The sequence below is a fragment of the Gymnodraco acuticeps genome, unplaced genomic scaffold (assembly GCF_902827175.1).
Source record: "Gymnodraco acuticeps unplaced genomic scaffold, fGymAcu1.1, whole genome shotgun sequence".
Lineage (NCBI taxonomy): Eukaryota > Metazoa > Chordata > Actinopteri > Perciformes > Bathydraconidae > Gymnodraco > Gymnodraco acuticeps.
Genome location: NW_022989983.1, coordinates 3,382,271 through 3,396,310, shown reverse-complemented (window position 1 = coordinate 3,396,310; position 14,040 = coordinate 3,382,271). Strand labels below are relative to the sequence as shown.

At 43.0% G+C, this 14,040-nt stretch overlaps 1 protein-coding gene across 2 annotated transcripts in view; it reads right to left on the bottom strand.

Annotated features, from left to right (window-relative positions):
- Positions 1-11,821, bottom strand: part of tafa4b (TAFA chemokine like family member 4b) — a 48,544-nt gene extending 36,723 nt beyond the window's left edge. For both annotated transcript variants that reach the window (XM_034212353.1, XM_034212354.1), the window contains exon 1: positions 11,344-11,821. The gene's annotated coding sequence lies outside the window, so the exon portion shown is untranslated. The remainder of the gene's footprint in view (positions 1-11,343) is intronic.
- Between the last annotated feature and the right edge of the window lie 2,219 nt (positions 11,822-14,040).

Here is a 14,040-nt window from a genome sequence, read left to right as displayed (position 1 = left end):
TTAACACAGCAGTTTGTATTCAGAAGCCCCAGTCACCACGGCCTGCTATTTTCCACGGTTCATGTTTGTCTCTCCGTGTCTCCTGATACGGCTCTCTACAGTATCCGTTGTGTGTGCGTCGAGTTAAGATAATAATTTCTTCTTCTTCTTCAGGCTAAAAAGTCAATACCCCCAACGGTAATGTCTAGTCGTAACCCACCGTTTCTTCACCACCAGGCGTGTGTGTGAAGAATGACTGTGGCATTAGGCGGTGAAGTAAACATCTTGGATATATCATGAGTCACACTTGAAAATACACGCACAGCCCCAACTAAAAACAGTCCTGGAATAAGACTACATGTGATATGTGACTTGTGAAATGTACTGTATGTACTCTGATACACACTGTACATGTTTTAAATTGTATATATATGACATTACATAATAAAGTTTAATTCATGCTAATTTTTTTCTGCTTATATCATAGATAATATAATATTTCACACAATACAATATTTAGCATGTGTTAGTTTGCTTCTACGGTTATCAGAATTGAAAAACACATCCCTAACCCTGACCCTAATTTTATTGCGATGTCTAAAATAACTTTCAAATACACCTACATATATACTGTACACAGTAAATTTCTCTGAGTAAAATTGAAGAAAATGTTACTCTAAAAATCTTACATTTGGTCCCAACCTATATAGAGTCAAATGTACTCTTTGTTCAGAGTTGTATTTTTAGAGTTCATTTTACTCTATTATGTGCTTAGATTTGACTCTGCTTAATGGTTATTTACTCTATGTAGTGTATATTAAAAACAACTCTACTGCCATTTTACTCATAATAGAAGGTAATTTTACTCCCAATCGAACGTCATTTCACTCCAACTAGAAGGTCATTTAACTCCCAATCGAATGTCATTTTACTCCAAATAGAAGGTAATTTTACTCCAACTAGAAGGTAATTTTACTCCAAATAGAAGGTAATTTTACTCCCAATAGAAGGTAATTTTACTCAGAATAGAAGGTAATTTTACTCAGAATAGAATAAATGAACCATAATGATCTTTATAATAAAAAAGGTCAATAAACCAAAGTGCTTAAGTAACACGTGTGGGCGTGTGTGAAGCTGACCATTGAGCTGCCCGACCAAGCAAGGAGGCAGAGAGTTAAAATACAACCCGGTGTGGGCATTTATTCATCGCTGTGGTTCATGATACACAGCCTCAATATGACTGTCTCACGTGAACACAGTCACCAGCAACAAGGACCTCACACACACTAACAGGAAAACAGAACCTAAATACACACAGGACTAATCAAACCAACAAGACACAGGTGAGGAGGGAGGAGAAAACACAGGGGCACCAGGTGAACACAATCACCAGCAACAGACAAGACGGGAGGGGGAACACTTTTCAAACTACAACAGGAAACAGAGACAGACAAACTAAAACATAGACAGATCGTGACAAATAGATGCATACATGACATAGATTCACATGCTTCCTGTGCAATGTTTTAGCGTGGAACAAAGTAATATACTTCGCCAATAATGAAGCTATATAATATAAGAGACCGAGATCTACGGCCCCAGAGATCACCTCCGTTACAGCGTGGTCATGGTTTGACTCCAATATAATTGACTCTGCATTTTTGATCGCACTCTAGAAGCTATGAGTAATAAATACACTCCAAAATGATTAAATATCTCTATTTCAGAGCAAAATAGTAATTGCTCTGGAAAAAATACTCACCAATATTTCCTGTGTAGTATGATACTAATGCTATCAATCAAGTTGATTTTTGTATTTGTTTACTTCAAATTGACTCTCTTTTTGCAAATAATTGATACTCAAAAAATGTATGAAGGGACAAAGTAATTGAACCAGATCTGATGTTGGATAATTAATACAATATTGTCATTTGTGTATAATATATTGTTTAAACTGGTATGCAACGACACCCCTATTTATTTTGTATGTAGGTAGATGTGCATGACACACACGCCATAGATATGTCCTTTTAAACTTTCCAAATATTAGGGTTTCGTCTTTTTTGGAAACCCTTCAACGTCAATATGATTCTTATCGTTTTTAATATAGGGAGAGGTCAGAAACCATCTGAAGGACACATAATAACTGCACCTGTTTACTGCCATCCACCAGTACCACCACACCTCCCAGCACTGTATAGTTTCCTCCAATAAAACCAACAAGCAATTAAGTAGAGGATCCTCTGTTTGGAGAAATTGCCAGGTTGGGAGAAATAATGGAGAAAAATGTTGTGAGTGAAAGTCTGACTTCAGGGCCATTAACCGACTCTGGTATTGACTGCAGAGTTCAGAGAGTGGCCTCGGCACAAAGGTGCCATTACATCTCAAACGATCGCCCTGCACTTCAGTTCAAATTCCACCGTGTTGCACAAGCCATCGTATCAGAAACTGGTGACCACCAAATATATGTGTTTGTCAAAGTGCTCAAAATGCTGGTGTTGTTCAAGGTTGGTCTTTGCCCCCTTTTTACTCTTTCTCTTCCAACTTGCTTTCATGTCTTTCTCTTCTCTCCTTACTTGCTCTCCCCCAGTTTCAATGATGAATGTCAGAAATGATCTGAGTTTCAAAGTGTGTTTCCGTTGTCAAAGCAGGCAACCAGTCACCTCAAGGAGAATAGACACACCTCTCCAGCTGGTATACAATGACATGAGCAGAATACTTCACACACACACATATTCTCATACAGTTTACACCAGTGTTGCTAAATGTACAATAGTTAATGTATTTGCACAATCATTTTGCCGTCTGTACGATCAATACTTTCAAAAGTGTAATAATGTACGATAATTGCCCTTTTCGTGATGCTAGTGGATGGATTGAGTATGGCATGTCTAATTTAAATTGGTCTGTGTTCACGCATTTCTTCTCACATGACCTCTTTTCAGCCATTGATGAATTTGACTAGCAGGCACAGATGTCGTTCTCTTGCCCGCTGCTCAATACTTATTTAAGTAAACTTGAACGAGAGATGGATCAATAGATAGGTAAATATTTGTTTAGTTAAATAACAAATGAATGCTATTTGTTTTTTGTGGTTATTTTGCGTTTGAAATACCATCATTTTAAGACTCTGCTACAATAGTGTAACATTTCTTATACGTCAACACTGGCTAATCTGTAAACAGACAAACACACACACATAATCACACACTGATACACTCCTCTTACACAGCGTACAAAGTATGAACAGCATTTGTTTCATTAGTTGTGTTTACTTGACATATTCTCACATTGCGAGGAAGTCTAATTAAAGTCCTTTAACAACCTCTCGCACTAAGGCGGAGGAGGGGAAGAGGCAGGTGCAGGCTGTTAGTTGTTTAATGGTGGGGTGGAAAAAAAGCAGACGCTAACAGGCTAATAAACATTAGCTTGCTAACACAACAAGTCAGCAGCCACGGCCCAGTCCCATGGTTTCCTCTTTACAAGTCAGTCGTTTAAAAGCCAGACAGCCAGCCGCTGTTTTGGCATAGATCAGAGACCCTCCTCCGAGCCGCTGACAGACAGAGGCAGGGCCCGGGCTGTAAATCCGGCCCACTCTAATAAAGCAATAAAAGGCCATTAAAAGTCAGTGTCCCTCAGCAGTGGAAGATTGATGAAAAGGTGGAAAGTAAAGCAGACACTTTTAGATGGCCGTACACACCCACACACATTTTGGCAGGTTTCCACACAAACTAGGTATATGCAATATTGATGTCTTTCTCCTGTTGTTACTACTCTTTTATCCTTGCTGGCTGCAGCTCGCTTCTGTGCTAAAAAACACATAAACATTATGATTTAGAACAGCAAAGCACTTTTTATGTACTGTTCTGCTCACTCGGTAAGCTCTCTGTCTCTTAGCTGCCATTGTAACAGCGACGTCTGCAGCGTTTCCGGCTACAATGACCTCATATCAGCCGACATGTTAATCAGATTGTCATGCACAAATACAAATCTCACACTGGGTGAACCATTTGTTACTTGTACCAAAGGAGCAGTACTTATTAAGAAGGGGATTGTAATTATTTATGAGAACAATAAGGCCAAATTAAGCATTTCAATTGTCCAAATGTTGTAGCAGGAAGAGAAATGTTCTGGTATTGTACAATTATTTGTGCCGTCAGTGGGCTCCTTTCATTCTTTATCACCAGTTTTTATACTGTAGCACGTTTTTTCTTCCCTTCCTCACCTATAGAGGGATCAAACAGAGGTATAGAGGAGAGAAGTGCTGCGGCACAGCAAGGGCAGGGGGGTGGGGAGACAGGACAACTTAGCCAAGTAATAAAACATGCTTTCCCTCACCCGGCCAATGCTCCTGTCTGTACTAAGAATAAGAAACAGATAAGAACAAAGAGTGTCTGTGTGTGTGTGTTTGGCAGTGTGTCGCGACCCCCGACTGGGCCCTTCCTCTGTGACTGCAGGTATCGAATGGCGGGCCGGGAGCCAAACAAAAGCCGGCCGAGGCCCTGACAGAGAGTCTCCCGAGAGCAGCGGCTGCTCATTGTGCTTTGTGCCTAAATTATGATTAATGGAAAATGAACAACCTTGATGTGAAGCCTGATTTGATTTTCTATGAGGCCCGGCATCGCTGAAGTCGTAGCTATACTCCTCTGGCCAAGAGAAAACACGCTGGACAAACACTCATCGAAGCTCAACTCAACAGCCTAAAATCAATGGACACACAGATAAAGAAGCTGCTTTCACAACCTTCCTTCCTCTCTCACACACAAACACACACTTTCAGAAACTCAGACGCAGACAAACCGACATCTTGATTATATCAGTCCCCTCTGCTGCTAATGACCAGCTTGCGCGTAATTATATTAATTACCGTACGTGCCACGCCTGTCAATTGGCCAGCCAAAAGGAAAGGGAGCGCTTGATACAGAGTAGAAAAGGGAGAAGAGAGAAGGAAAAAAGCAACAAATGAAGGAGTTGGAGAGTGGTCAGAGTGAGAAATGGCAGAGAAGGGGGAGGAGAGGAGAGCGCGAGAGGTCGGGGAAGATATAGAGAGAGTGAGAGAGAGACAGAGACGGAGAGCGGGGAGAGAGAGAGGAAGCCTGATCAATTGTTCATTTTACAAAGTCACTGAGACGTGTCAGCAGTGTCAATAAGTGAATTAATTTGTCTGTGGGTCTCCGGAGCATGACACCATATCACTCTGCTCCCCTGAGACAAGCAGGGCCTCTAACCCTCCACACACACATGCACACACACACGCACAACACACACACACACACACACACACACACACACACACACACACACACACACACACACACACAGGCGCATATACTCGAACACTCTTGCAAAGCAATCCCATACAAGGACCATTCACGGATTTGAGGAATTGGGTACACAGAAGCATTTTGTTGTGTTTGTATCACAAGTGTTTTGATGCTTGCAGATGCATATTCTCACCACACACAAAAACCTTGTTTTTTTAAGCATTTGCAAGGACATTAAAAGATCTCATGCTTAGTCCACACTTTCATGGGTGTATGCATTTGGCCTTTCGTACACACCTCTAAATAGTGTTAGGTCACTGAATACAGAGCTTTTTCTTATTTTCTCCCAGTGTGAAGATGTAGATGACATGCAGACAGTGAAAACTGAGGTTTGGGTAACGTCAAAGTGTGCACCGGTGTCTCCCATGAGAGAACAGAACAATTGCATCAAAAGTATATGTTGGAAAGGCCGTAAATTAATTATCTGGATATTTACCTTAACCATTAACACAAGATTGCTAAGATTGCTAAGTCTTTACCAAAGATGTGTGAATGTTCCTTGTGGGTCCCTGCAATGCGTCTATATTGTTTGTAGCCTTTATTTAACCAGGTGAAAGCCCCTTGAGATCAAAATATCTCTTTTTCAAGGGTGACCTGCAGCACATTGGTTACACATGTAACATAAAAACAACAGAACAACAATGAGGACGACATACAACATAAATTACAAAATGCGAACGTGTGTGTCGGCATGTAATTCACTTTAGATTAAATTAATTCAAATTCGATTGAAATATATTGCTAAATATACACACACATGAAAACACACACACATAAAGGATTCATCCTCAACCAAGCAGCCATCCCCAAGGGAGGATATTGTCCGCTGGTGACATCAGTCAGCCGCGAAGAGGGACCTTCGAACCGCTCGCTGCCTGCTGTTTTCATTATGAAGCCATCACCTCCAGCACACACACACACACACACACACACACACACACACACACACACACACACACACACACACACACACACACACACACACACACACACACACACACACACACACACACACACACCTTGTATACCTGTATACCGACACATTGACAAACACACTCACACACTCCTCTGGCAGATATCCTCTCTGGTGAAGTCTTTCTCTCAAACATCCGACTCTCCTCTCAGGTAACGTACACATTAGGCCCTGGCCTCCTCTATATCCTCTTTGCTTGATTTTCTATCTCTTCCTCTCCTCGCCTAATGTTCTCCCCCCCCTCCCTTCCATTCGTGAGGTGCGGTGATGTTTGAGGGCTGCTGTGATGACCGCCTCAGGCTCCGTCACCACCGCTGCCCTCAAACATCACCGCACCACTTCCTTGCTGCGGCTTCACAGTGGACCCACGCTGCAGAGCATGCTGGGAGCTTTTCATAATCCCACAAACACACTAACACTGTCGCTCACGGTTAGCAGCACATCTGCCAGCTGCCAGAGGGGGAGCGAAGAGAGACGCCGCACACAGACGGACGCACACACGAGCAGAAGCAGCAGATTGCATCCAAGGTGATAGATAGAGCACTGTGGGAAGGAACTGTGCCTGTTCAATTACAATCATTACTATCACTTTGGGGGATTTGTCATGGTCAAAGTGAGTCGGAGCTGTGGAGAAACCACCTTGAGGGCCTGTGAAGTGGTGTTATTTTCACATTTTCATTAAAAGAGCTACGACGTCTTGAAAACACTCTCCCTATCGAAAATGACACACATTAAAACATAAATTAATTATGCCCCAAATTACAAACAGATGCTTAAAAATAATCTCTCAACGTTACATAACTGACTCTTTAAAAGCACTTGGCACCTTAAGAAAAGTAATCCACTTAATCTGTCAACTTCTTACAAGGCATGAAAGGAGAACATTTGGATGTGTCTGCTGTGCTTTCACCGTCTTCCCCGGGATGGACAGGGGGAGGCCATGTGGCCGGGTGGGCTGTCAGTCAAAGCAGGAACTGTTAGATGCAATTAGAGCGAGGCTGGATGGTGTGATAGCGGCGAACAGATGACCGAGGCCTCGCTGTCACTGGTTGACTGACAGAGCGGAGAATGGAAGACAAGGAACACACACACCGCTGTGGAGTCCAACATGAGACCTCCACTGTTTGGACCAGTTGGTATCTGCTCTAATAAAATGATTACAGGACACTTTAGAAAGCTTAATGGATTGGATCAACTGTGTTTTAGAGCTTTTGTATTGATGTGTTGTAGCTTAGTGGGTAAACTATGACCTTATGCTTTGTTACTCCACTGTACTCATAGTTTTTGAGCTTGTGTGTGTTTTGTTAGCGGTGATGTTGAAGAAGAATGAATGAAAAACACTGTTTAATGTCTGCAGATAGATAATACTGGCAGATCAACTGAATTTAAGTAGGCTACATGCATAGATGTATCAGAAATTATAAAAAAACAACCTTTTTGTTTCACGAAAAGAAGATTAAGACTACAAACTACAAAAAGACCACATAAGCATTACAATGGGATTTTATACGGTTGAAACTGTTATTGGATTATTGAGGCCAATAACGAGATTAAGAAATGTGTTAACAATAATCGCAAATAGGATAATTTCTACATTAACAGGTTAGCAGTCTTAATATGGATGCCTTAGATTTGCTTTTTTCACAATTTATTTCACAACATACATATTAATTGGTACATTTAACAGTCTAAAAGTCTACGTGTGTTCTCTGGTAGAAAAAAAGGGATTTAATGGTCTCCATGTTTTAAAATGGCCACACCTAGCTTGGCATTTCTGAACTGCAGGTTGGTAATTATTGGCAATATAGCTGAAATTATCCTATAGTGGCCAATGTATTGCCTCTAATTTTCTTACATTAGTGGTTGGGTAATTCAATTAGGGCTGTAAACACTAAGAAAATCATTCTAATTAAGATCAAAATGGAATATATTGACTAAATAAATAGCTTGAGGCCTACTACGCCAAAGTTGAAACCAGTTTTAGATTCGACAGATTAGGTCATCAATCACTATTCAAACATTTAGCATTGCATGTGGATTACATTATAGATGAAATGATCCCGTACTGACTTAGAAAACACACTCAAAACACTGCAACAGAGGAGATGAGTCTGTTAGCTATAGAAACAGGTGGACAGTAATTCCCTTTATTCATGGAGGCCTATATGACTTAGTGTATCACTATGGCTATACATTAGATGTCATATGTTACTGATCACTCAGCACTGAAAAACTTTGACTTTAATCAAACCTGGTATGTCAACCGATTTCACATCGATGTATTAGGTTAGTAGAAAGCAATAATATTTAAATTACAATATTGGGTTCAATTTAATAGTATTGCTTTCAACTAACCTAATACAGTTATATGAAATGTGTAGACATAATACATTTAATTAAAGTCAACGGTCCAGTTATGTCAGTAAGGCCTGTCAGCGCGGCTGAACTTTTTTAACTATGGGTCATGACCTTTGTACATCTGGGGTTTGCGGTTGAAACAAGAAACACACCACGCTCGCGCTCACAGATCTAATATTCCTCTTTCCTCCATTAGAGTCATGGATCTCCAGTTTGAGAAGAGACATCAGTGTCTGGGTGAATTTTCTCTGAACCCTGATTTCATGAGGATGAGTGAAGACTTTAGTGTCCACTGCTTCCACATGACGCCTATTCGTGCTCTCTGACTCGATACACCCAGATGCTGCCCGAGATGAAAAGCTGCCCAGGACCCTGTCATTTACAAATGAGAGGCCTTTCTCCATCTTTCTGCTCATGACATGAAAGAAGGTCTCTGCTCTCCTCTCTTTTCACCTCCTCTCAGTTGGGAAGTATCCATTCATCACAGTCAATCTGTTAATTGTCAGTGTGTGTGTGTGTGTGTGTGTGTGTGTGTGTGTGTGTGTGTGTGTGTGTGTGTGTGTGTGTGTGTGTGTGTGTGTGTGTGTGTGTGTGTGTGTGTGTGTGTATGTTGTGTGTGTGTGTGTGTGGAGGTGATCTCCAATCTGTCGTGATGTTGTCACCTCACAATTCCTACATGCCTGATCCAGATGTATTCATCCAGAATGCCTTCTACACACAAACACACACCGATCATCATCGTCTCATTGTTTTTCTCCCTCACACATGAAGAAGCACACACAGATTTACCAGATCCCATTGTGCAGAGTTGCTTCTATTACTTACACACGGACACCCACACACATAGGTCATGTCATGCTTATTTCTCACACACACACACACACACACACACACACACACACACACACACACACACACACACACACACACACACACACACACTATCTCCGTCCCTCCGCCTCTCGCACATTTTTTTTCTGTCTCTCCAGCTAATTTCTCTCGCCTTCATTGCTCTCCCTTCTACTCGCAGCCGTCCGCCGCTTCCCTGCTTAGCCGTGTGTCCTCATGCACAATCACAAATGCACACAATACACCACACACCCCCCCAGAACCCCCATCGTTCCCAGCCAGTCATCCTGAACATCCCTCTGTGGGGTAAGTAGATAGGAGGCTGTTGAGACATGTACACTGTAGTACCGGCCCTCTGAGGATAACGGCTGTCCCACCGCTGGGAGCGACTACAGGAGGAAGGGTTCAGATGAGAGTGAGCCTGGATAGAGGAGTAATTGCCAAGCCTGTGAGTTTTTGTGTGTGTGTATCTGTGAAAAGTGCAGTAGAAGGGTGGTGTGAGGAGATGGAAAAAGGGTGACAAAGACAGAGGAGAAGTCATCCTCTGCGGACAGGGAAAGCAGCAGATGTCAGAGTGCCACTATCATACAGGTGTGTGTGTGTGTGTGTGTGTGTGTGTGGTGTGTGTGTGTGTGTGTGTGTGTGTGTGTGTGTGTGTGTGTGTGTGTGTGTGTGTGTGTGTGTGTGTGTGTGTGTGTGTGTGTGTGTGTGTGTGTGTGTGTGTGTGTGTGTGTGTGTGTGTGTGTGTTGCTTGGTAACAGGGGGTCAGGTTGGAGAGAGTAATCTCCTCAGGATTAAGAGTGCTGCTCCTGTGTTAATGTGACTGTCAATGAGAATTAAGTCCCCCGGACCGATCCTCTCCACCCTGCTCTCCTCTCCACCCCGCTCTCCTCTCTCCCCCCTCTCCTCCTGTCCTCCCTGTCACACTAATGACACCACTTTCTGTGGAGTGCCAGTGCGGGAGCGCTTAAAACAATGGGGAAATAATTACACTGTTTCAATACAGTACAAATTGCAGAGATGAGCAACGGGACAGCAGCGAGAGATATCAGGAAGAAGGGGAGAAGGAGGGAGGGGTTGAAACAAGGATGACTAACAATTACAACACGATAGGGGTTGGGTCTCATTACTGCAACCATTAACATGCACCAAGTAATTTTCCCCTCTTAGTTTGAGAGAGGGGGGAGAGAGAGAGGGGGGGGGGGGAGAGAGAGAGAGAGTGCCCATTCTGCAACACACCTACCCCCGTGCGCAATCTGCCCGGAGAGCCCGCCGGCACCTCATCTCTCTCACATATGTCTGAGTTCGTGCGCTCTCCTCTCTATTCCGAGCTGATCACGATCCATGCAAAGCGATTAGAGAAGGCGCGTGAAAAGAGCCCGGTCAGCGGATCAGCCTCGCGGATCACTCAATAGCTACTAAGCAGCGCGAAGCTTCGACCGATCGCTTATTTAACCTCACAGTGGTGAAACACTGCATCAATCTCACCTCAATCTTCCACACACACGGTCAGCGGAATTGACTGGCCGCTGGAATCGGCTCATCGTGTGTGCCATTTTTACGCATGGCAATCACGCGCAGAGAGGATATAATCCCTTGGAGATCAGGATTTTCTTTGGAAATCCTGCTGTTTTTTAAAGAAATAGCACCTCTGTCATAATGTATGTTTTCGCTGCACTGAGAGCCAGGAGTATCAAAGTTGCTTTCAGTCAGTCACCACCCTTTATCTCCCTCACTCTAAAGCCAAAGTCCCCCTCTGACCCCATCCTTGTTTCATTAGCCTATTGACCGTTCACAATGAAAAGACACAAGGAATTACAATATGAATCAATTAATGTAGTAAAAAAAACACCATCTTACCCAGATCTATAAACTCGATGGCTTGATCATGTGGAATTGTAAAGGATCCAGGTGACAGTAGCGCTTTCCCACTTTCTGCTTCAACTCCACTGATTCTTCCAATAAACAATCCTTTAGAGCCAGTTCCCGGAGCTCGTGAACAGTCACTCGGAGGCAGGGGTGAGGTATAGGGCTACTGCCACGCCAGAGTACCAGCCGTCCGGAGCCGGGTGAGAAAACAGAGCTCGCGTAATAGCGATGTGCTCCAATGTGCCATGATCTTGCCGCGTGCCATCTCAAAAGCACACTGAGGAGAAAGTCAGCAAAAGTGCGTTAATTCCCCCCAAAAGAGACACCGGGTTGTTGTTTTTTGCAGACACTCCATATAAGTTTATCCCCCTGGCTGCGCGCCACTGTCACGCAGAGGCGTTAAAGTCGCCAGAGAGATGCTGATGAGAGTGATGGTGTAGTGATGCAGGAGTGATAGTTGCGCTCCCGTCGCTCCTCCCGAGCAGGGATCGATTGGACATGAGAAATGCGATGCGAGCCCGTCTTCCCCATTCAGAACACGTGCAACAGCGCCCGCCCAGTTCACCAGCGCCCAAGTACACCCCCTCTCTTCCTCACTGATGTCATGTAGTTTACAAGTAGCTGGACTGTTTGGGTGGATGGGAAGAATGACAGAGAATGGGGGTTATGTGTCTGTATGTCCAAGGAGAGATCATTCGTACACTGCAAAGAGTTCAGCTTATCAAGTTGTGTTTGTTAGTTCATGGACAACTTTTAATGGTGCATGAACTTGTCATAAATTCTAAATGGGATATATACTTAAGAGTAAGATATACAAGGTCTCTGAAGGTTATGTACTGTTTCTTGGGCAAGTTGAGTCTCTTTTGGAGAGATAGATTTCGTAAATGGACCGCAGGCTGAACCCAAACTTGGGCCACCCGTAGCAAGGACTGAGCCCCTGTAAATGGCCGTTTTAACAAGTTAGCAGCATCCCAAGGTTATTTATTGTGTCTGAATGTGTATGAGTTTGCCTAATAGCGATCACAAGCAGGAGGTCATACCTTACACTTCACTGTTCACCTCTCCATTACTTGTGTATACCTTGAGTGTTGAGGAGGGGGTCCGGTGACTGACAGGTGATCAAGTCAATGACCCTCTCCTCATCACATAATAGCCAACCCCACCTCTTCACTTCGATCATGTTACAGATGCTGTCTGGATATCAATACTTGGTTCTGTGCTTGGCTAATACTCGCGGATGGTGTAAATCTAACCCCCCCACCACGATGTTAAACAGAATTTAATCACCGCCGCCTCTCCGTTACGCACCAGGAGACAGCCTATCAATTATTCCATCCCTAGAATATTCTAGTGTGTTGATGGCGATTGATTGCTTTGCGCTGTATTTGCAGTCGTTAAGACCTAGAGGAGGTCGATGTCTGCTAACGACCCAAGGTGAGGAGTATCTGATACGTTCAGATGTCTTCCTTGTTGCCAGCCGGGCTAGCTCCATACTGTGAGCCATATTGTGTCAGCGGATGCACATTTTGTTGGTAAAAGTTTAAAGATTTTTAAGTTTCCAAGACAAAAAAGAAAGCCATTCAAAGAATTGCAGGTCGACAACATGGAGCAAACTTGTCTGGAACCGAGCTCCCCTTAAGGCCTTTTTGCTACCTGCACATGAATACAAAAGTGTGTTATTTTAAACTGATTCATTCAGTCTTACATCTATTACATACTCATGTATCTGAGAACTGAGAACCAGCACTGTACACATTCAACTGAAGTGAAGATCCTACTTTTCAGATGTGCTTTTCTTTGTGCTTACTTTGCTGTCAAGTTTCCAGTTTGCAAACTAAATAAACAAAAGTGTGTAGAATGTACATTACAAATATAACAACAGGAAGCTGATAAAAAAACAATATATCCTGTCTAGACAAGTGTCTGAACCTGTGATGAGGTTTGGAGGCCTTTTATGTTAAAGTCAGTCAGCTAATGGATGCAACAGCACTTATCTGATCTCACCATCCTCAGAGTGTACAGATAGTATCAGAGGAAACCACATCATGTGACGTGAACGCAGACTTGAAAGTGTGAGGTTAAACGGTGTGAAATCTAATTTACTTCTCTTATACATCCCATTACAGGGCCATCTGTTTTCTTAACATGTTTTGCTGACTGTATAAGGAATGGCAGGTTGAAGGTATAGCAGATTTATCCTTGTATTGTGGCAAAGTGTATGCTGAAGTCCCCCTGGCGTGTCATGTATCACAGGAGCTGGGTTATAGGATCTCCTCTGGGATTATTCCCCCAATAATCATCGCCCAGGGGAGGGAAGAAAAACATTAAGGACATATCTGCTCATAACTTAGGGCATATTTCTTCCCACTAAATCAATATTCCTGCATTAATACCTTTGAGAGACACTGTTTTCTTGTTGTGGCGGGGAGTCAAAGGGACGCCTGCAAAATTGGCCAAGGTAAAATGAGCGGATTGGGATTGATTTGTCTGAGTCCGGTAGTGAGAAATGTTTGTCTTCTGAGATCAATCAGATTCGGCTAATGATCCCGTTGTAAAACAGAAAGATGACTAATTGTGAGATCATCTTTTGACAACAATTGAATAATAATGGGACATGCAGTTGTTTAATAATGGAGCTGAAAGTTCAGAATAACAGTGCGGATACTGTTGTTCCAGTGGAAATGTCAG